This window comes from Oncorhynchus nerka, linkage group LG28, assembly GCF_034236695.1.
Source record: "Oncorhynchus nerka isolate Pitt River linkage group LG28, Oner_Uvic_2.0, whole genome shotgun sequence".
Lineage (NCBI taxonomy): Eukaryota > Metazoa > Chordata > Actinopteri > Salmoniformes > Salmonidae > Oncorhynchus > Oncorhynchus nerka.
Window position 1 is genome coordinate 74,506,957 of NC_088423.1, and position 23,386 is coordinate 74,530,342.

The 23,386-nt window shown below is 44.6% G+C and overlaps 2 pseudogenes; both read left to right on the forward strand.

Moving 5' to 3' along the window:
• The window catches only part of LOC115112367 (dynein regulatory complex subunit 4-like), a 42,218-nt pseudogene extending 41,008 nt beyond the window's left edge, over window positions 1-1,210 (forward strand).
• On the forward strand, window positions 1,175-23,370 carry LOC115112365 (fatty acyl-CoA hydrolase precursor, medium chain-like; annotated as a pseudogene).
• Window positions 23,371-23,386: the final 16 nt, after the last annotated feature.

Sequence of the window (23,386 nt, forward strand, 5' to 3'; positions counted from 1 at the left end):
CCCTAGCTTCATGTCTACATCTTGGTTCAGCCCTAACTCTCAACCACAACCCTAGCTTCATGACCACATCCTGGTGCAGCCCTAACTCTCAACCACAACCCTAACCCTAGCTTCATGACCACATCCTGGTTCAGCCCTAACTCTCAACCCTAACCCTAGCTTCATGACCACATCCTGTTTCAGCCCTAACTCTCAACCACAACCCTAACCCTAGCTTCATGACCACATCCTGTTTCAGCCCTAACTCTCAACCACAACCCTAGCTTCATGACCACATCCTGGTTCAGCCCTAACTCTCAACCCTAACCCTAGCTTCATGTCTACATCCTGTTCCAGTCCTATCTCTCAACCACAACCCTAACCCTAGCTTCATGTCCACATCCTGGTTCAGCCCTAACTCTCAACCACAACCCTAACCCTAACTTCATGTCCACATCCTGGTTCAGCCCTAACTCTCAACCACAACCCTAGCTTCATGTCTACATCCTGGTTTAGCCCTAACTCTCAACCACAACCCTAACCCTAGCTTCATGACCACATCCTGGTTCAGCCCTAACTCTCAACCACAACCCTAACCCTAGCTTCATGTCCACATCCTGGTTCAGCCCTAACTCTCAACCACAACCCTAACCCTAGCTTCATGTCCACATCCTGGTTCAGCCCTAACTCTCAACCACAACCCTAACCCTAGCTTCATGTCCACATCCTGGTTCAGCCCTAACTCTCAACCACAACCCTAACCTTAGGTTCATGACCACATCCTGGTTCAGCCCTAACTCTCAACCACAACCCTAACCCTAGCTTCATGACCACATCCTGGTTCAGCCCTAACTCTCAACCACAACCCTAGCTTCATGTCCACATCCTGGTTCAGCCCTAACTCTCAACCACAACCCTAACCCTAGCTTCATGTCTACATCCTGGTTCAGCCCTAACTCTTAACCACAACCCTAACCCTAGCTTCATGTCTACATCCTGGTTCAGCCCTAACTCTTAACCACAACCCTAACCCTAGCTTCATGTAGGGTTTTTGGATGAATGCCAAAAATAAGGTCTGGTTAACACAGGTTAAGTAGGAGAGGGGTCTCTAACTTGTACTTTCTTTGCTTTGGTTCCATCCAGATCCTTTTCCCCACCTTACTGTGTTAAGGAATAATACATTCCTTGTAAATGGTATTTTTCTCGTCCTGTCATCCTTCCCTGCACCTACGATCACATACTTTTTCACTCCACGAGGAGTTGAGATGTAGCAGGATGTTCCTCCAGGAGGCGTACGTAACACATGTAAGTAAGAAAGCTAAATCAAGCTACTTTTTAAGCTCCGACTCCTGTGAACTTTCTACATATTTGGAAAACAGTAAATGGACTAAAGCGTACAAATTACTTTTCTTCCTTGCCTAAGCAAGTTCTGTCTGACTGGCATCATAACCAACAAGAATAGGATAAGTGACGCTTTTAATAATTTTATCTCAGTAGGCTTTTTATTTGAGAAACAGTGCTTTAAATTATTTGGGTAAAGCTCCACCTTATCTCAGCTCACTGGTCACCATAACACCCACCCGTAGTACGCGCTCCAGCAGGTATATCTCACTGGTTACTCCCAAAGCCAACACCTCCTTTGGCCGCCTTTCCTTCCAGTTCTCTGCTGCCAATGACTGGAACGAATTGCAAAAATTGCTGAAGTTGGAGACTTATATCTCCCTCACTAACTTTAAGCATCAGCTATCTGAGCAGCTGTACACAGCCCATCTGTAAATAGCCCATCCATTCTACCTACCTCATCCCCATATTGTTTTTATTTACTTTTTTTTCTCTTGCACAGCAGTATTTCTTGCACGTCATCTGCACATCTATCACTCCAGTTTTCAATTGCTAAATTGTAATTACTTTGCTACTATGGCCTATTTATTGCTTTACCACCTCACGCCATTTACACACACTGTATATAGACTTTCTCTTGTGTTATTGACTGTACGTTTGTTTATGTGTAACTCTGTGTCGTACTGCTTTGCTTTATCTTGGCACGGTCGCAGTTGTAAATGAGAACTTGTTCTCAACTGGCCTACCTGGTTACATAAATTGACCCTGGTCAATCAACTGCTCTTCCCTCTGCCAGCTTCTAGCTGACTCGATGGTTAACCCGTCAACTTCTAGTGATTATTTGTTTTCATTTCAACAATTTATGATCTGTGATGTGCTTGATGCCTTGCTTAAAGATTAAAGTTTAAAAAATACACTGGGGCTGATTAAACTTGATGAATTTTTGCTGGAGCTCTCTGCTCTCCCTGTTTCTGAATCATTAATCCATATGTTTTACCTGACTGCATAGCCCATTTGTATGGTATTACGAAATATGTTAATATTAACTCTGCTGTTATTGTATCAAATCAAATCAAATGTATTTATATAGCCCTTCGTACATCAGCTGATATCTCAAAGTGCTGTACAGAAACCCAGCCTAAAACCCCAAACAGCAAGCAATGCAGGTGTAGAAGCACGGTGGCTAGGAAAAACTCCCTAGAAAGGCCAAAACCTAGGAAGAGACCTAGAGAGGAACCAGGCTATGTGGGGTGGCCAGTCCTCTTCTGGCTGTGCCGGGTGGAGATTATAACAGAACATGGCCAAGATGTTCAAATGTTCATAAATGACCAGCATGCTCGTATAATAATAAGGCAGAACAGTTGAAACTGGAGCAGCAGCACGGTCAGGTGGACTGGGGACAGCAAGGAGTCATCATGTCAGGTAGTCCTGGGGCATGGTCCTAGGGCTCAGGTCCTCCGAGAGAGAGAAAGAAAGAGAGAATTAGAGAGAGCATATGTTGGGTGGCCAGTCCTCTTCTGGCTGTGCTGGGTGGAGATTATAACAGAACATGGCCAAGATGTTAAAATGTTCATAAATGACCAGCATGGTCGAATAATAATAAGGCAGAACAGTTGAAACTGGAGCAGCAGCACGGCCAGGTGGACTGGGGACAGCAAGGAGTCATCATGTCAGGTAGTCCTGGGGCATGGTCCTAGGGCTCAGGTCAGTTGAAACTGGAGCAGCAGCACGGCCAGGTGGACTGGGGACAGCAAGGAGTCATCATGTCAGGTAGTCCTGGGGCATGGTCCTAGGGCTCAGGTCAGTTGAAACTGGAGCAGCAGCACGGCCAGGTGGACTGGGGACAGCAAGGAGTCATCATGTCAGGTAGTCCTGGGGCATGGTCCTAAGGCTCAGGTCCTCCGAGAGAGAGAAAGAAAGAGAGAAGGAGAGAATTAGAGAACGCACACTTAGATTCACACAGGACACCGAATAGGACAGGAGAAGTACTCCAGATATAACAAACTGACCCTAGCCCCCCCGACACATAAACTACTGCAGCATAAATACTGGAGGCTGAGACAGGAGGGGTCAGGAGACACTGTGGCCCCATCCGAGGACACCCCCGGACAGGGCCAAACAGGAAGGATATAACCCCACCCACTTTGCCAAAGCACAGCCCCCACACCACTAGAGGGATATCTTCAACCACCAACTTACCATCCTGAGACAAGGCTGAGTATAGCCCACAAAGATCTCCGCCATGGCACAACCCAAGGGGGGGCGCCAACCCAGACAGGATGTACTATGTAATACATGGTTATTAGATAGTCCTTGCCTATTGTGCTATTGCAGTTCTGTTCCATTTTTATTTCATCTTGTAGCCCATTTGATATGCATACATTCATCCTACTCTGTTCATTGCATTCCATGTGTATATTCATTGTCTCTCTGTTTCTGTAGCTTTACAGAACATTACCCATGTACAGTTGAAGTCCGAAGTTTACATACACCTCAGCCAAATACATTTAAACTCAGTTTTTCACAATTCCTGACATTTAATCCTAGTAAATATTCCCTGCCTTAGGTTAGTTAGGATCACTACTATTATTGACATTTCACATTCTTAAAATAAAGTGGAGAGTGATTTATTTCAGCTTTTATTTCTTTCATCACATTCCGAGTTGGTCAGAGGTTTACATACACTCAATTAGTATTTGGTAGCATTTCCTTTAAATTGTTTAACTTGGGTCAAACTTTTCGGTTAGCCTTCCACAAGCTTCCCACAATAAGTTGGGTGAATTTTGGCCCATTTGTCACGAGTCCGACCGAGGGTGGCTCCCCTTCCCGGTCGGGTGGCGCTCGGCGGTCGTCGTCGCCGGCCTATTAGCTGCCACTGATTGTCTTTCCTCCCCCTCCTTGTATGTTTATTGTTAGCACCTGTTCGTGAATCATTAGTTGGGCTTTATTAGACAGACGGTCCGCCTGTTTCTTTGTGCGGGATTAATCATTGTGACCTTCGTGTAGGTAGGAGAGGAACGTGTTTGTTCCTGGTCGTGTATTTTCTGCTGTACTGTTTTCGTTCCCCGTGTTTGGGGCATTTGATTTTGAGCACCCAGTGTTGCGTGGGTGCATTAAAAGAGCACAGTATTGCACTCTCTGTTTCCTGTATCTGACTCCACAGCCACGATACCCGGAGCGTTACACCATTCCTCCTGACAGAGTTGGTGTAACTGAGTCAGGTTTGTGTGCGTGAGCAAGGAGGCCTACATTTTCTATATTTTCAGGGCTTTGTGATGGCCACTCCAATACCTTGACTTTGTTGTCCTTAAGGGTAGAGGAAGCTTTTTGAACACTAAGAAAGCTTTGTTGTAGATTATTTAACACAAACTCCAGGGAGGGGCCAGCTGAGTATAAGACTATCATCTGCATATAAATGGATGAGAGAGCTTCCTACTGCCTGAGCTATGTTGTTGATGTAAATTGAGAAGAGCGTGGGGCCTAGGATTGAGTCTTTGGGTACTCCCTTGGTGGCAGGCAGTGGCTGAGACAGAATTTCTGACTTTATACACTGCACTCTTTGAGAGAGGTAGTTAGCAAACTAGGCCAAAGACCCCTCAGACACCAATACTCCTTAGCCGGCCCACAAGAATGGAATGGTCTACCGTATCAAAAGCTTTGGCCAAGTCAAAAATATCAGCACAACATTGCTTAGAATCAAGAGCAATGGGGACATCATTGAGGACCTTTTAAGGTTGCAGTGACACATCCATAACCTGAGCGAAAACCAGATTGTGTACCAGAGAGATTACTATAGACATCAAGAAAGCCAGTCGGTTGATTATTGACATGTTTTTCCAACACTTTTGATAAACAGTGCAAAATAGAAATAGGCCTATAACAGTTAGGATCGGCTTGATCTCCCCTTTAAATAAAGTATGAACCGCGATTGCCTTCCAAGCAATATGAACCTCCCCAGAAAGGAGAGAGGCTTGCTGACGATAGGGGCAGCAACCTTAAAAAAAAGGTTGCTGCCAGATTTGATATGCATACATTCATCCTGCTCTATTCATTGCATTCCATCTGTACATTCATTCTCTGTTTCTGTACCTTTACAGAACCAAACCCATGTTAATCTTCTCCTGTGTGTGTGTTAACTCTTGGGCTGCTTTATTCCCCTCAAAATGGGGGCAGTGTCCGTGAGTCACAAACCAGTAAAGTACACTACATGACCAAAAGTACGTGGGAACCTGCTCGTCGAACATCTCATTCCAAAATCATGCTCATTAATATGAAGTTGCCCCCCCCCACCCCCTTTGCTACTATAACAGCCTCCACTCTTCTAGGAAGGCTGTCCACTAGATGTTGGAACATTGCTGCGGGGACTTGCTTCCATTCAGCAACAAGATCTTTAGGGAGGTCCGGCACTGATGTTGGGCGATTAGGCCTGGCTCGCAGTCGGCGTTACAAATTATCCCAAAGGTCTTCGTTGGGTTTGAAGTCAGAACTCTGTGCAGGGAATTCAAGTTCTTCCAAACCAATCTCGACAAACCGTTTCTGTATGGACCTCGCTTTGTGCACAGGGTTATTGTCATGCTGAAACAGGAAAGGGCCTTCCACTAAGTTGAAAGCACAGAATTGTCTAGAATGTCATTGTATGCTGTAGAGTTAAAATTTCCTTTCACTGGAACTAAGGGGCCTAGCCCGAACCATGGGAAAACAGCCCCAGACCATTATTCCTCCTCCACCAAACTTTACAGTGGGCACTATGCATTGGGTCAGGTAGCGTTCTCCTGGCATCATCCAAACTCAGATTAGACTATCGGACAGCCAGATGGTGAAGCGTGATTCATCACTCCAGAGAACGCATTTCCACTGCTCCAGAGTCCAATGGCTGCGAGCTTTATACCACTCCAGGCTTCGCTTGGCATTGTGCATGGCGATCTAAGGCTTGTGTGCGGCTCCTCGGCCCTGGAAACTCATTTCATGAAGCTCCCGACGAACAGTTCTTGTGCTGACGTTGCTTCCAGAGGCAATTTGGAACACGGTAGTGAGTGTTGCAACCGAGGACGGACAAATTTTACGCGCTACGCGCTTCACCACTCTGCGGCCCCATTCTGTGAGCTTGTGTGGCCTATCTCTTCGCGGCTGAGCCGTTGTTGCTCTTAGACGTTTCCACTTCACAACAGCACTTACAGTTGACCGGGGCAGCTCTAGTAGGGCATACATTTGACAAACTAACTTGTTGGAAAGGTGGCATCCTATGATGGTGCCACGTTGCAAGTCACTGAGCTCTTCAATGAGGCCATTCTACTGCAAATGTTTGTCTATGGAAATTGCATGGCGGTGTGCTTTTAAAAAATATATAAAATGTTTTTTATATATAAATACACACTTGTCAGCAATGGGTGTGGCTGAAATAGCCAAATCCACTCATTTGAAGGGGTGTTCATATACTTTTGAATATGTAGTATATGTAGAGCTGTCACTCTTTCACTGATGATTATATCTGGTTCTATACCCAAGGTTTGGAAGGCGGCCTTTCCTCAATTGGCCTAGACCAGGCTATGTGGACTTTTTTTTTTAAATGACTTGACAGATACAACTCCGTGTGTGTTGACTGATGGTGTTAAATCAGGTTTCCCAGATATTACAAAAGGTGTCCCGCAGGGGTGCATTTTTGGACCTGTACTTTTTACTGTTTACATTAACAATATTGAGATGTCAGTCAAAATAATTACCTTCACTTGTATGCCGATGATACTCTTGTGTATACTTTTCCCCCCACTGTTAACCAGGCTCTATCTGAACTAGTCTGCCTTTATTGTATTACAGAAAAATGTTATTGACCTGAAATTAGTATTGAATGCAGGTAAAACTAAATAATATGTTCTCAAGCGCATGAAAATAACTCTGATTTAAGCATACAGTATGTACTTTGGACGGTGCCCATATTGATCGTGTCTGTGCTTGCAAATATCTGGATAGATGAAAAGCTGTCTATTAAAAAGCATATTGATGAGTTCGTTAAGAAGCTGAGAATAAAAATGTTGTTATTCTATAGCAATAGGTCCTGCCTCTCTCTAAATAGTAGAAAGCAGATGATTCAGTCGACGTTCCTATCGGTCCTAGACTATGGCCACATCTATATGAACGTAGCTGCCACTTCATTAAAGCCACTAGATGCAGTTTATCCGAGCGCAAAGCGCTTTATTACGGGTGACAATTTTAGTACTCATCTCTGCATTCTCTACCAGAAAGTTGGTTGGCCCTCTATGATGTCAAATATGTTGATACATTGATATGTTTTTCATTCATAAAGCCCTTTTACAAAAAGTCCCATTGTACGTGACATTACTCAACTTTAGACACATGAGTTACCACACCTGAGCTCAAGGATGGCTAACTCTGGAAATTCCTTTGGTCTCTAATGAGTTAGATAAATCAGCTTTGAGTTTGTTCCACAGATAAGGTGCAAAGAATATTCAAAATGTTCTTAAATGTTATGTTTTGCTGCCTCTGGGCCAAAGGTCCTCAATCAACGCTGATTGAGGACCTTTTTACTGATTGCTGTGTTATTGTGACTGTTTTTCTTTCTTTACTTTTTGTATTTATATTTAGTGTATTTTATGTCATTCGGGGATCTTCTGTAAAATAGACCTTGGTCGCAGTATGACTCCCTGATAAAATAAAGGTTTAATAAAAAAATACATAACATATGTGCAGGTTTAAGAGGTAAGTGCGGTGGATATGTACATATAATTAACAGCACAGAATACAAGCAGTTGCAGCAGCATATGTGATGAGTTAGTGGGAAAAGGGTCAATGCAGATAGTCCGGGTAGCTATCTGGTTAACCATTTAGCAGTCTCATGGCTTTGGGGTAGACGTTTCGTGGTGTTTTTCGTTGTGGAGCTTGATTTCTTTAAATGGAATAGAGACATCCATTTTACACGAGCCTGCTAGCCCGAGACTGAGGGTGCCTCTGTCTTTTATGCCTTTGTCGGCACTCAGCACAACTGCCTCAAGCGTTCCTACCTCTATGGTAACGGCATCTGGGTGCATGAACTCTAGTGGACACACGTGTCTATCGCTAGGTGCCAGTCAGGGATTTTTGATCATATTGATCCTGCCCGTTGCCTCATTGGGCGTTTAAAAAAACTGAAAACAACCATTTATAAACAGCGGACTTTAATGTCAATCCCTGATATTGCACCGAGGTATCAACTGGAGAGCAGCTTTCACTGGTGAGCCAAGATACTTATTTTGCAAATTATTTTAAGTAGCTGCCTCTAGTCCTGCTTTTACTGTAATGCATGATAGTTGAAAATGTAAATATACTTATAATACTTATTGTGTTGTTATGTGTTAATAACATTTATACTACGTTACCCAGCAGGCTAGGCGGATGGTTAAATAATGCCTTGCATGGCTAAACATGGAGTTTTCTAGCTGAAGTATATGTTCATTAAAAGTAGTTAAACCTACGCCCCGGTTTGTCATTATATAAGGAACAAACATAACACTTATAGCCTAGCCTATACACTGTATTTTATGTGGGTGGATTGCATTCAACTAGTTTACTATAATTCCATAATGTATTTGATGCATTGCTTATTCCACATCACATTAAAACCAGGTGTAACGTGTACGCTGAGAGTCGGGAAGCAAGTTCAGGGAATGTATTTAATAAATAAATGAACGTAGAACAAAACAAGAAACACGAGTAGAGTACAAACGTGAAACATTAACGCATGGGAAAGTAACGAAAGGGAGTGACAGATATAAGGGAGGTAATAAAGTCCAGATGAGTCTTTACACGGAACCCAAACCGGCTGCGCGCGTGCGCCATCGTGTATAAATGTATTTTGTCCCCCACACCAAACGCGAGCACGACACGCAGGTTAAAATATAAAAACAAACTTTGAACCAATTACATTAATTTGAGGACAGGTCGAAAAGCATTATTGGCAACTTTCAGAAATTAGGTGTATTACAGGCTGACTACACAGCTCGCTGTCGTGTGCACGAGCATTGCAAAATAAATGTATTACAGTTTGGGTTCGGTGTACGATGGTGATAGGTGCGTGTAATAATGAGCAGCCTGGTGACCTAGAGCGTCGGAGAGGGAGCATACGTGACACCAGGGACTTTTGATGTCACAGCCTGCTGTAACTTCAGCATTTTAGTTTACTGTATGGCCAAAGCTGTTGCTGTTAGTCCAATGTAATCTCTATCCAGGTTAGCTCAAGGTCTAGTCTACTCCTGTCCTGAGCCAAGCTGTAGGTAATTTACTCATAGTTAATTACCTGATGTCATGTCATTGTTGGTGTTCTGCACACTCAGAACGTGGCAGACCCAAGATAAACAAGTGGAGTTAGTAGCATGACATCTAATTTCATAGTGCATGTCCAGGCAGCTATAGAAGATTAAAACAAACCAGGATGTTCTTTCAGAGGACTCCCCCTTTTCAAACTGCTGTTTGACATTCGATCAGGACTGAATCAACTCGGCTGGCTTTTTAGAAAATCCATAACAGGTTCCATTGGAGTTTCCAATGCCAGCCTGTGATATGAAGAGCAGCTCAATCCTCAGTCTTCCACAGATTTACTGAAGGCATTTAACTGAATTGGGGCTCCATACGGTTCATATTCCTTTAGCTGGAGGGTATACTTTTCTCTCTAATGTATTGCTATTTGGTTACTCACTGGATATGGATGTAATGTGCATTAATGTATAAAGATGATGTAAATCGGCAACTGCTGAAATAGATCTTCATGTGGTTTGATATTCTACAGACGTGAATGGATAATCTATCTGTCACCACTATGATGTGTCAGGGAAGAAGAGTCCTGCTCGCATGGATAAGTCTGAGCCTGTTTGGGTGTTTCCATACAGTCGAAGGTAAGTTTGTAAACTCAGGAAAAAAATAAACGTCCCTTTTTCAGGACCCTGTCTTTCAAAGATCATTTGTAAAAATCCAAATAACTTCACAGATCTTCATTGTAAAGGGTTTAAACACTGTTTCCCATGCTTGTTCAATGAACCATAAAACATTTATGAACATGCACCTGTGGAACGGTCGTTACGACACTAACAGCTTAGACGGTAGGCAATTAAGGTCACAGTTATGAAAACTTAGGACACTAAAGAGGCCTTTCTACTGACTCTGAAAAACACCAAAAGAAAGATGTCCAGGGTCCCTGCTCATCTGTGTGAATGTGCCTTAGGCATGCTGCAAGGAGGCAAGAGGACTGCAGATGTGGCCAGGGCAATAAATTGCAATGTACGTACTGTGAGACGCTTAAGACAGCGCTACAGGGAGACAGGACGGACAGCTGATCGTCCTCGCAGTGGCAGACCACGTGTAACACCTGCATAGAATCAGTACATCCGAACATCACACCTGCGGGACAGATACAGGATGGCAACAACTGCCCGAGTTACACCAGGAATGCACAATCCCTCCCATCAGTGCTCAGACTGTCCGCAATAGGCTGAGAGAGGCTGGACTGAGGGCTTGTAGGCCTGTTGTAAGGCAGGTCCTCCCCAGACATCACCAGCAACAACGTCGCCGATGGGCACAAACCCACCGTCGCTGGAGCAGACAGGACTGGCAAAAAGTGCTCTTCACTGACGAGTCGCAATTTTGTCTCACCAGGGGTGATGGTTGGATTCACTTTTATCGTCGAAGGAATGAGCGTTACACCGAGGCCTGTACTCTGGAGCGGGATCGATTTGGAGGTGGAGGGTCCATCATGGTCTGGGGTGGTGTGTCACAGCATCATGGACTGAGCTTGTCATTGTAGGCAATCTCAACGCTGTGTGTTACAGGGAAGACATCCTCCTCCCTCATGTGGTTCCTTTCCTGCAGGCTCATCCTGACATGACCCTCCAGCATGACAATGCCACAAGCCATACTGCTCGTTCTGTGTGTTATTTCCTGCAAGACAGGAATGCCAGTGTTCTGCCATGGCCAGCGAAGAGCCCGGATCTCTGCCATGGCCACCCCACCCCCCCCAGAAATGTCTGGGAACTTGCAGGTGTCTTGGTGGAAGAGTGGGGTAATATCTCACAGCAAGAACTGGCAAATCTGGTGCAGTCCATGAGGAGGAGATGCACTGCAGTACTTAATGCAGCTGGTGGCCACACCAGATAGTGACTGTTACTTTTGATTTTGACCCTCCCTTTGGTCAGGGACACATTTTTTTATTTCTGTTAGTCACATGTCTGTGGAACTTGTTCAGTTTATGTTTCAGTTGTTGAATATTGTTATGTTCATACAAATATTTACACATGTTAAGTTTGCTGAAAATATATGCAGTTGACAGTGGGAGGAAGTTTCTTTTTTTGCTGAGTTTGTCCTGTTTAATTCACTATTTAGCAACTATGAAATACATCGATTAGCTGTAAACAAGAATCTATATATACTTTTTATAATTTTTTATGGTTGTAAATCGCTCCTTTCCCAATGAATGCGTCCTTTGACAGACTACTACAATGCCTTTTCTATAACTTTTAAATATTTTCCAGGTGACAGAGAGAGCCTCTTCCAGCTTCATACTAGTTATGGTCAGCTGGAGGGCAGACTGGTCAGAGTGAGAGAGAGCCAGAGGAAGGTGGCTGCCTACCTGGGGATCCCCTTCGCTGAGCCCCCTGTCGGGCCCCTGAGGTTCCAGGCCCCCAGCCTCCCCGGGTGTGGCAGGGACTAAGAGATGCCAAGGCTTATCCCCCTCTGTATGAGTTTAAGCAGTAATGTCTCAGAGAGACAGGCAGGGAGACAAACAGCCTATACTGTTTTATGAGGAACTCTGAATCATGCTTATTCTGATGAACATTAACATTCTGCCATATTTTTATTCTTAGTATAAGAAAATATCACCTTTCTTGTCCTATTAACACACAGGTGTCTGCAGAACATGAACCACACTAGACAAATGGTGGATCTGTACGGAGGTCGGTTCCCTGTCCTAACCACCTCAGAGGACTGCCTTTACCTGAACATCTACACACCAGTCAAACCTGGGGACCCAAGGAAACTACCAGTGAGGAGAGACATGAGAATGTACTCATATGCTTGTCTACTCTGAGTTAGATGTCTTTTGTTTGGTGGTCTAGTCTAAAAAAAAAGTGTTTGTAGGTGATGATTTGGATCCATGGTGGAGGCTTTCTCATGGGAGGGGCTTCACTCTATGATGGCTCCTCATTGGCTGCCTTCGGGGACGTTGTGGTGGTCATCCTTCAATACCGTCTGGGTATCCCAGGGTTCCTCAGGTACACTTTTATTGGTACTGATTTTGGTCAATATGATCTATGCACAAATTCAGGTCAGTAACATCTTCTACTGTTTGTTGTCTACTGAACACAACCCTGGCATATCGGATCTAATGTCTGTGTGACTGTCCAGCACAGGGGATGGCCAGTACCCCGGGAACGTGGGTATTCTGGACCAGGTGTGTGCCCTGCGCTGGGTGCAGGAGACCATCAGCAGTTTTGGGGGAGACCCAGGATCTGTCACCATTTTCGGAGAGTCTGCTGGGGGTGTTGCCATCTTTTTACATGTGTGTATTGTAGATCTAGGGAAACAGATACTTGTTGATACAGAAAGATGCACTGGCTGTCTGTATGTAGGCTTACATTGGGCACTGATCCATGGTTCTGTCTGTCCAGATGATGTCCCCTCTGTCATCAGGACTGTTCCACAAGGCCATCAGTCAGAGTGGAGAACCCCTCATTTCTCTGTTCATCCAGGATGACCCCAAACCTGCTGCACAGGTGATCTGCTGTTTCACTGTGCTGATCGTAACAGCAAGTCTTAAGGATCCCATACATTGGTTCATATGCAATAAAACCTTCAGTGGTCTTATAACTGTCGTTATTATTCTGGTACAATGTAACGTGTTGTAATTACCGTCATTCAAATGCTCTGGTTTCAATCTCTCCTTCCTCCAGCTGGTGGCACAGAGAGCAGGATGTCCCAGTGATGACTCTGCAGAGCTCATGACCTGCCTCAGTACCCTCAGCCCACAAGACATAGAGGCGGCTACACCTGCAATAGTAGGTTTGTTCTGAGCCTCACACTCACCCTACAGTATGTGGGGTGTATGTATCTGAATGCTAGGCTGTTTCTGCTTTAGCTAACATATACTATATACCGCTGTTGAATGCAACAACATCGCTGTTGTTTGACTTCCATTCTGGCTGGGGCCCATCCTCTCTCTCCACAGGGGGATATGGTTCTGTCTGTGCACAGGGATGGGACAGTCATCCCTACCAACCTGGAGGAAGTCCTGCAGACCAAGAGCTTCATGGGCTTCCCCAGGATCATAGGGGTCAACAACCATGAGTATGGATGGATGCTCCCACATGTATGTATGTCCTTGCATGAAGATATGAAAACTGTCTGTCATATATTTTACAGGTAAATGCACTTTTATCATTTTTTGTTGTTGTAAGATTTTGTGTGTTCCACCAGTTTTTCCTTTTTCCTGGATGGGATCTTGGAATGACCCGTGAAAACATGATGATGATCCTGGCGTTTATGCTTCAGGAACTGGTTAGTGAAGTATGGTGGCAGCCAGGGTTGGGTAGGTTACTTTCTAAATGTAATTTTTTTAGTTACTAAGTTCCTGTCCAAAACTAATCAGTAACGTAACTTTTGGATTGCACAAACTCAGTAATGTAATCGGATTACTTTCAGTTGCTTTTTGATGACTTTCTCCTTAAGAGGCATTAGAAGAAGACGAGAAGGATCCATCAAATGCATTTGGTGTGTCATAGTGGTCTCTGACTTGTGGTCAGACTTGCTCGGGTGGAACAAACTTAAACGTGCGCCTTTTTGCAATGCTGAATTGAATTTCATTGAGAAATCAGAAAGATGTCATAATGTATTTTTTTCCGCAAACATCCTTTCTGAATTTAAAAGTATTCAACAAAGTAATCATCTAGCTTTTAAAAAGTATATTTTTGCTGGTGAAAGAACAATCAGAATTTCACTTCAACTTCATGATGTACGCAGGAAAATACACATTGGGATGATAATAACAGAGTATTATCAACCTGTAGATTTAAGAGGAGATCCTAGAGTTCCTCCTTTGATTGTCACACAAGACTGCTACTTGATTGGTTAATATTGAACGGTGGGTAGGCTTTATGCAAAATATGAACAACGTTTATCTGATAATATACAGGCTAAAGACTGGGATTTGTCGATTTAAGACGAAAACAAGTTTTGCAGCTGCTTGAAAATTGAAAATAGAGGGCACCAGTAATAAGAAGACTTGCTTTGGCCAAGAAACACAAGCAATGGACATTAGACTGGTGGAAATCTGTTCTTTGGTCTGATGAGTCCAAATGTGATTTTTTTTATTCCAACCGCCGTGTCTTTGTGAGGCGCAGAGTAGGTGAACGGATGATCTCCACATGTGTGGTTCCCACCGTGAAGCATGGAGGAGGATGTATGATGGTGTGGGGGTGCTTTGCTGGTGACATTGTCTGTGATTTATTTAGAATTCAATGTACACTTAACCAGCATGGCTACCACAGTATTCTGCAGCGATACACCATCCCATCTGGTTTGTGCTTAGTGGGACTATCATTTTGTTTTTCAATAGGAATATGACCCAAAACACACCTCCAGGCTGTGTAAGGGCTATTTGACAAGGAAAGAGAGTGATGGAGTGCTGCATCAGATGACCTGGCCTCCACAATCACCCGACCTCAACCCAATTGAGATGGTTTGGGATGAGTTGGACCGCGGAGTGAAGGAAAAACAGCCAACAAGTGCTCAGCATATGTGGGAACTCCTTCAAGACTGTTGGAAAAGCATTCCTCATTAAGCTGGTTGAGAAAATGCCAAAAGTGTGCAAAGCTGTCATCAAGGCAAAGGGGTGGCTACACTTTGAAGAATATAAAATATATTTTGATTTGTTTAACACTTTGTTGGTTACTACATGATTCCACATGTGTTATTCCATAGTTTTGATGTCCACTATTATCCTACAATGTAGAAAATAGTAGAAATAAACACCCTTGAATGAGTAAATGGGTCCAAACTTTTGACTGGTACTGTATATACACCATACATACATACATACATACATACATACATACATACATACATACAGTGCCTTGCGAAAGTATTCGGCCCCCTTGAACTTTGCGACCTTTTGCCACATTTCAGGCTTCAAACATAAAGATATAAAACTGTATTTTTTTGTGAAGAATCAACAACAAGTGGGACACAATCATGAAGTGGAACGACATTTATTGGATATTTCAAAAAATTTTAACAAATCAAAAACTGAAAAATTGGGCGTGCAAAATTATTCAGCCCCTTTACTTTCAGTGCAGCAAACTCTCTCCAGAAGTTCAGTGAGGATCTCTGAATGATCCAATGTTGACCTAAATGACTAATGATGATAAATACAATCCACCTGTGTGTAATCAAGTCTCCGTATAAATGCACCTGCACTGTGATAGTCTCAGAGGTCAGTTAAAAGCGCAGAGAGCATCATGAAGAACAAGGAACACACCAGGCAGGTCCGAGATACTGTTGTGAAGAAGTTTAAAGCCAGATTTGGATACAAAAAGATTTCCCAAGCTTTAAACATCCCAAGGAGCACTGTGCAAGCGATAATATTGAAATGGAAGGAGTATCAGACCACTACAAATCTACCAAGACCTGGCCGTCCCTCTAAACTTTCAGCTCATACAAGGAGAAGACTGATCAGAGATGCAGCCAAGAGGCCCATGATCACTCTGGATGAACTGCAGAGATCTACAGCTGTGGTGGGAGACTCTGTCCATAGGACAACAATCAGTCGTATATTGCACAAATCTGGCCTTTATGGAAGAGTGGCAAGAAGAAAGCCATTTCTTAAAGATATCCATAAAAAGTGTTGTTTAAAGTTTGCCACAAGCCACCTGGGAGACACACCAAACATGTGGAAGAAGGTGCTCTGGTCAGATGAAACCAAAATTGAACTTTTTGGCAACAATGCAAAACGTTATGTTTGGCGTAAAAGCAACACAGCCCATCACCCTGAACACACCATCCCCACTGTCAAACATGGTGGTGGCAGCATCATGGTTTGGGCCTGCTTTTCTGCAGCAGGGACAGGGAAGATGGTTAAAATTGATGGGAAGATGGATGGAGCCAAATACAGGACCATTCTGGAAGAAAACCTGATGGAGTCTGCAAAAGACCTCAGACTGGGACGGAGATTTGTCTTCCAACAAGACAATGATCCAAAACATAAAGCAAAATCTACAATGGAATGGTTCAAAAATAAACATATCCAGGTGTTAGAATGGCCAAGTCAAAGTCCAGACCTGAATCCAATCGAGAATCTGTGGAAAGAACTGAAAACTGCTGTTCACAAATGCTCTCCATCCAACCTCACTGAGCTCGAGCTGTTTTGCAAGGAGGAATGGGAAAAATGTCAGTCTCTCGATGTGCAAAACTGATAGAGACATACCCCAAGCGACTTACAGCTGTAATCGCAGCAAAAGGTGGCGCTACAAAGTATTAACTTAAGGGGGCTGAATAATTTTGCACGCCCAATTTTTCAGTTTTTGATTTGTTAAAAAAGTTTGAAATATCCAATAAATGTCGTTCCACTTCATGATTGTGTCCCACTTGTTGTTGATTCTTCACAAAAAAATACAGTTTTATATCTTTATGTTTGAAGCCTAAAATGTGGCAAAAGGTCGCAAAGTTCAAGGGGGCAAATACTTTCGCAAGGCACTGTACATACATACATGGTATATTATATTAAAAATCCACTTCTGACACTTAATATCGTTTTTTTTTGGTAATCAGTTTCTCCCCAACCCTGGTGGCAGCTTTATAATAATGCATCTAGCAGTCTGGTCCATGAGCTGTATTTTAAACCCTGTATCTCCCTGGTAGCGTATGCCAGACTCTGCCCTGGGGATCATCGTAGGGGAGTACTTTGGTGACATGAAGGACCCCGTGGGGATCAGAGATGCCTTCTTGGAGTTTATGGGAGATCTACTGATTGTGGTCCCTGGGATCCAGGGAGCCAGAAGGTGTAGAGGTGAAGAATACACTGGGAACTATACCAATCTGATGCCTGATTTTTCTTTAGAAACCTCCTGGAAGACATAAATTAATTATTTATAAATTATTAATAAATTATTTTAAGACAGTTTAATATCTAAATGATTGAGACATTTTGTAGGTGATAGACATGTTGTGTTGGTATTCACAGTTGTGTGTAATGTATCTGTCTGTCTATACAAGATGCTGGTTGCTTGATCTATTACTATGAGTTCCAGCAGCGCCCCTCCATGTTCAAGTCCAGCAGGCCAGGCTTTGTGAAAGCAGACCACTTTGATGAGGTTGGCTTTGTGTTTGGCGCCCCCTTTTGGACAGATGACATAGTGATGTTAGGTACAATTTTATTTATTTTTATTCTGGAGAAATTGCAGGCTAAATATACTTGAAAACCTTGTTTTTATATCAAATTCTGGAGGAACTGTCCATAACAATAACATGAGTAACAAGTTAACATAATCAGATGTTAATACTGTTACGTGACAAAAGACTTAGGGAGATTATATTTTGGACAAACTCATTCTGTTGAGCCTGTACTGTATCTCTGCAGCTTTTCTTGGAAACGACAGAAACTAAAAAAGTTTTCCTCTCATAGATAACACGACAGATGAGGAACGACAGCTTAGCAGGACCATGATGAAATACTGGACTAACTTTGCCAGAACAGGGTGAGAGATCCCTTTCTTCTACTCTCACTCTCTCTATCTCTCTCTCTCTGTGCATTCAGTTGGAGAAGCTTCAGCACAGATATGACATGTAACAAGAACCAGATTTCTGTCATGATGTAGTCAAGTTCATACCGCCAGAAGTTCTGAGTTTTTTTTCTGAGTAAATTGATTTCTAAATAAGATACAGGAGATAGTTCATACTAGACAAAGAACAGTTTGACTCCCTACTGTATGCAAAAAAATATTTGCTACTATATGCCAAGTATGCTTTTCATATCTACTTAGTGGTTACTCAATATAGTACATTATAGTAGATCAACGACCAATTGCATTGGGTCATAGTAGTACTATACATACAGTGCATTCGGAAAGTTTTCAGACCCCTTGACTTTTTCCACATTTTGTTAACGTTACAGCCTTATTCTAAAATGTATTACATATTTTTTTCCCCTCATCAATCTACACACAATACCCCATAATGACAAAGCAAAAAATGTTTTTTAGATATTTTTGCAAATGTATATAAAAAAGAGATTATTACATTTGCATAAGTATTAAGACCCTTTACTCAGTACTTTGTTGAAGCATGTTTGGCAGCTATTAGAGCCTTGAGTCTTCTTGGGTATGACGCTTCAAGCTTGGCCCACCTGTAGTTTCTACCATCCTTCTCTGCAGATCCTCTTAAGCTCTGTAGGTTTGAGGGGGAGCATCGCTGCACAGCTATTTTAATTTCTCTCCAGAGATGACCGATCGGGTCAAGTCCGGCCTCTGGCTCGGCCACTCAAGATCATTCAGAGACTTGTCCCAAAGCGACTCCTGCGTTGTCTGGCTGTGTGCTTCGGGTTTTTGTCCTGTTGCAAGGTGAACCTTCACCCCAGTCTGAGGTCCTGATTGCTCTGGAGCAGGTTTTCGTCAAGGATCTCTCAGCACTTTGCTCCATTTGTCTTTCCCTCGATCCTGACTAGTCTCCCAGTTCCTGCCGCTGAAGAACATCCCCACAGCATGATGCTGCCACCAACATGCTTCACCGTAAGGATGGTGCCAGGTTTCCTCCAGACGTGATGCTTGACATTCAGACTAAATAGTTCAAACTTGGTTTCATCAGACCAAAGAATCTTTTTTTCTCATGGTCTGAATCCTTTTATGTGCCTTTTGGGCAAACTCCAAGCGGGCTGTCATGTGCCTTTTACTGAGGAATGGCTTCTGTCTGGCCACTACCATAAAAGACTGACTGGTAGTGCTGCAGAGATGGTTGGCCTTCTGGAAGGTTCTCCCATATCCACACAGGAACTCTGGTGTTCTGTCAGAGTGGCCATCGGGTTCTTGGTCACCTCCCCGACCAAGGCCCTTCTCCCCAGTTTGCTCAGTTTGGCTGGGCGGCCAGCTCTAGGAAGAGTCTTGGTGGTTCCAAACTTCAATTTAAGAATGCTGGAGGCCACTGTGTTCTTGGGGACCTTCAATGCTGCAGACTTTTTGGTACCTTTCCTTAGATCTGTGGCTTAACACAGTCCTGTCTCAGAGCTCTGCGGACAATTCCTTCGACCTCATGGCTTGGTTTTTGCTCTGACATGCACTGTCAATTGTGGTACCTTTTATATAGACAGGTGTGTGCCTTTCCAAATCATGTCCAATCAATTGAATTTACCACAGGTGGACTCCAAGTTGTAGAAACATTTTGAGGCTGATCAATGGAAACAGGATCATAGCAAAGGGTCTGAATACTTATGCATCATTTACATTTACATTTAAGTCATTTAGCAGACGCTCTTATCCAGAGCGACTTACAAATTGGTGCATTCACCTTATGACATCCAGTGGAACAGTAGTGCATCTAAATCTTTTAAGGGGGGGTGAGAGGGATTACTTTATCCTATCCTAGGTATTCCTTAAAGAGGTGGGGTTTCAGGTGTCTCCGGAAGGTGGTGATTGACTCCGCTGTCCTGGCGTCGTGAGGGAGTTTGTTCCACCATTGGGGGGCCAGAGCAGCGAACAGTTTTGACTGGGCTGAGCGGGAACTGTACTTCCTCAGTGGTAGGGAGGCGAGCAGGCCAGAGGTGGATGAACGCAGTGCCCTTGTTTGGGTGTAGGGCCTGATCAGAGCCTGGAGGTACTGAGGTGCCGTTCCCCTCACAGCTCCGTAGGCAAGCACCATGGTCTTGTAGCGGATGCGAGCTTCAACTGGAAGCCAGTGGAGAGAGCGGAGGAGCGGGGTGACGTGAGAGAACTTGGGAAGGTTGAACACCAGACGGGCTGCGGCGTTCTGGATGAGTTGTAGGGGTTTAATGGCACAGGCAGGGAGCCCAGCCAACAGCGAGTTGCAGTAATCCAGACGGGAGATGACGAGTGCCTGGATTAGGACCTGCGCCGCTTCCTGTGTGAGGCAGGGTCGTACTCTGCGGATGTTGTAGACATGAACCTACAGGAACGGGCCACCGCCTTGATGTTAGTTGAGAACGACAGGGTGTTGTCCAGGATCACGCCAAGGTTCTTAGCGCTCTGGGAGGAGGACACAATGGAGTTGTCAACCGTGATGGCGAGATCATGGAACGGGCAGTCCTTCCCGGGAGGAAGAGCAGCTCCGTCTTGCCGAGGTTCAGCTTGAGGTGGTGATCCGTCATCCACACTGATATGTCTGCCAGACATGCAGAGATGCGATTCGCCACCTGGTCATCAGAAGGGGGAAAGGAGAAGATTAATTGTGTGTCGTCTGCATAGCAATGATAGGAGAGACCATGTGAGGTTATGACAGAGCCAAGTGACTTGGTGTATAGCGAGAATAGGAGAGGGCCTAGAACAGAGCCCTGGGGGACACCAGTGGTGAGAGCACGTGGTGTGGAGACGGATTCTCGCCACGCCACCTGGTAGGAGCGACCTGTCAGGTAGGACGCAATCCAAGCGTGGGCCGCGCCGGGGATGCCCAACTCGGAGAGGGTGGAGAGGAGGATCTGATGGTTCACAGTATCGAAGGCAGCCGATAGGTCTAGAAGGATGAGAGCAGAGGAGAGAGAGTTAGCTTTAGCAGTGCGGAGCGCCTCCGTGATACAGAGAAGAGCAGTCTCAGTTGAATGACTAGTCTTGAAACCTGACTGATTTGGATCAAGAAGGTCATTCTGAGAGAGATAGCGGGAGAGCTGGCCAAGGACGGCACGTTCAAGAGTTTTGGAGAGAAAAGAAAGAAGGGATACTGGTCTGTAGTTGTTGACATCGGAGGGATCGAGTGTAGGGGTGCAACTCTCGCTCTCTTGAAGACGGAAGGGACGTAGCCAGCGGTCAGGGATGAGTTGATGAGCGAGGTGAGGTAAGGGAGAAGGTCTCCGGAAATGGTCTGGAGAAGAGAGGAGGGGATAGGGTCAAGCGGGCAGGTTGTTGGGCGGCCGGCCGTCACAAGACGCGAGATTTCATCTGGAGAGAGAGGGGAGAAAGAGGTCAGAGCACAGGGTAGGGCAGTGTGAGCAGAACCAGCGGTGTCGTTTGACTTAGCAAACGAGGATCGGATGTCGTCGACCTTCTTTTCAAAATGGTTGACGAAGTCATCTGCAGAGAGGGAGGAGGGGGGGAGGAGAAGGTTGCAAAGAGCTTCCTAGGGTTAGAGGCAGATGCTTGGAATTTAGAGTGGTAGAAAGTGGCTTTAGCAGCAGAGAGAGAAGAGGAAAATGTAGAGAGGAGGGAGTGAAAGGATGTCAGGTCCGCAGGGAGGCGAGTTTTCCTCCATTTCCGCTCGGCTGCCCGGAGCCCTGTTCTGTGAGCTCGCAATGAGTCGTCGAGCCACGGAGCGGGAGGGGAGGACTGAGCCGGCCTGGAGGATAGGGGACATAGAGAGTCAAAGGATGCAGAAAGGGAGGAGAGGAGGGTTGAGGAGGCAGAATCAGGAGATAGGTTGGAGAAGGTTTGAGCAGAGGGAAGAGATGATAGGATGGAAGAGGAGAGAGTAGCGGGGGAGAGAGAGCGAAGGTTGGGACGGCGCGATACCATCCGAGTAGGGGCAGTGTGGGAAGTGTTGGATGAGAGCGAGAGGGAAAAGGATACAAGGTAGTGGTCGGAGACTTGGAGGGGAGTTGCAATGAGGTTAGTGGAAGAACAGCATCTAGTAAAGATGAGGTCGAGCGTATTTCCTGCCTTGTGAGTAGGGGGGGAAGGTGAGAGGGTGAGGTCAAAAGAGGAGAGGAGTGGAAAGAAGGAGGCAGAGAGGAATGAGTCAAAGGTAGACGTGGGGAGGTTAAAGTCGCCCAGAACTGTGAGAGGTGAGCCGTCCTCAGGAAAGGAGCTTATCAAGGCATCAAGCTCATTGATGAACTCTCCGAGGGAACCTGGAGGGCGATAAATGATAAGGATGTTAAGCTTGAAAGGGCTGGTAACTGTGACAGCATGGAATTCAAAGGAGGCGATAGACAGATGGGTAAGGGGAGAAAGAGAGAATGACCACTTGGGAGAGATGAGGATCCCGGTGCCACCACCCCGCTGACCAGAAGCTCTCGGGGTGTGCGAGAACACGTGGGCAGACGAAGAGAGAGCAGTAGGAGTAGCAGTGTTGTCTGTGGTGATCCATGTTTCCGTCAGTGCCAAGAAGTCGAGGGACTGGAGGGAGGCATAGGCTGAGATGCAAATAAGGTATTTCCGTTTATTTTTAATACATTTGCAAACATTTCTACTTCTGTTTTCACTTTGCCATTATGGGGTATTGTGTGTAGATTGAGGTTTTGTTTTCTTAAATCTATTTAGAATAAGGCTGTAATTTAACAATTGTGGAAAAAGTCAAGCAGTCTGAATACTTTCTGAATGCATTGTATGTAAAATGAAGTAGTCATAAGTGCAGCCGCTCATATGATGCCAATGGCTGTGTCCCTATCTCTCCCTCTGTTCCTGTAGTAACCCTAACGGAGAGAATATGTTTGATTGGCCAACATTCACCACAGAAGAAGAGTGTCTACTGATCCAGGTCAACCTCGGGCTGGGCAGTGTCTCAGAGAAGAAGAGAGCCCAGTTCTGGACAGAAGACTTCCCCAAAGGACTGCAGACTGCTGGACACAAATATGCACACAATGACCTGTAGAGCTGAATTTTCACTGTGTCAAATGCTGTTCTAGGAGTGGCCATGTTGTTTCCCACCACTCCAGTGATGTCAGTCTGCTATTAGGTTACAGTATATGAGGCTTTCTTTGCCTTTCCCTTATTTTGTATCATATTTTGGCCATTTTAATATTCCAGATTTGCTGTAGTGGTTTGCTCTTCTATTTTATATATTAATTGTTTTTGATATTGTGTAGCCTATTTTTTTTTATCTTGCTGGGTTCATATGCCCAATTAAAGCCATACAATCCATAAAGTGTGACTGATTTGAT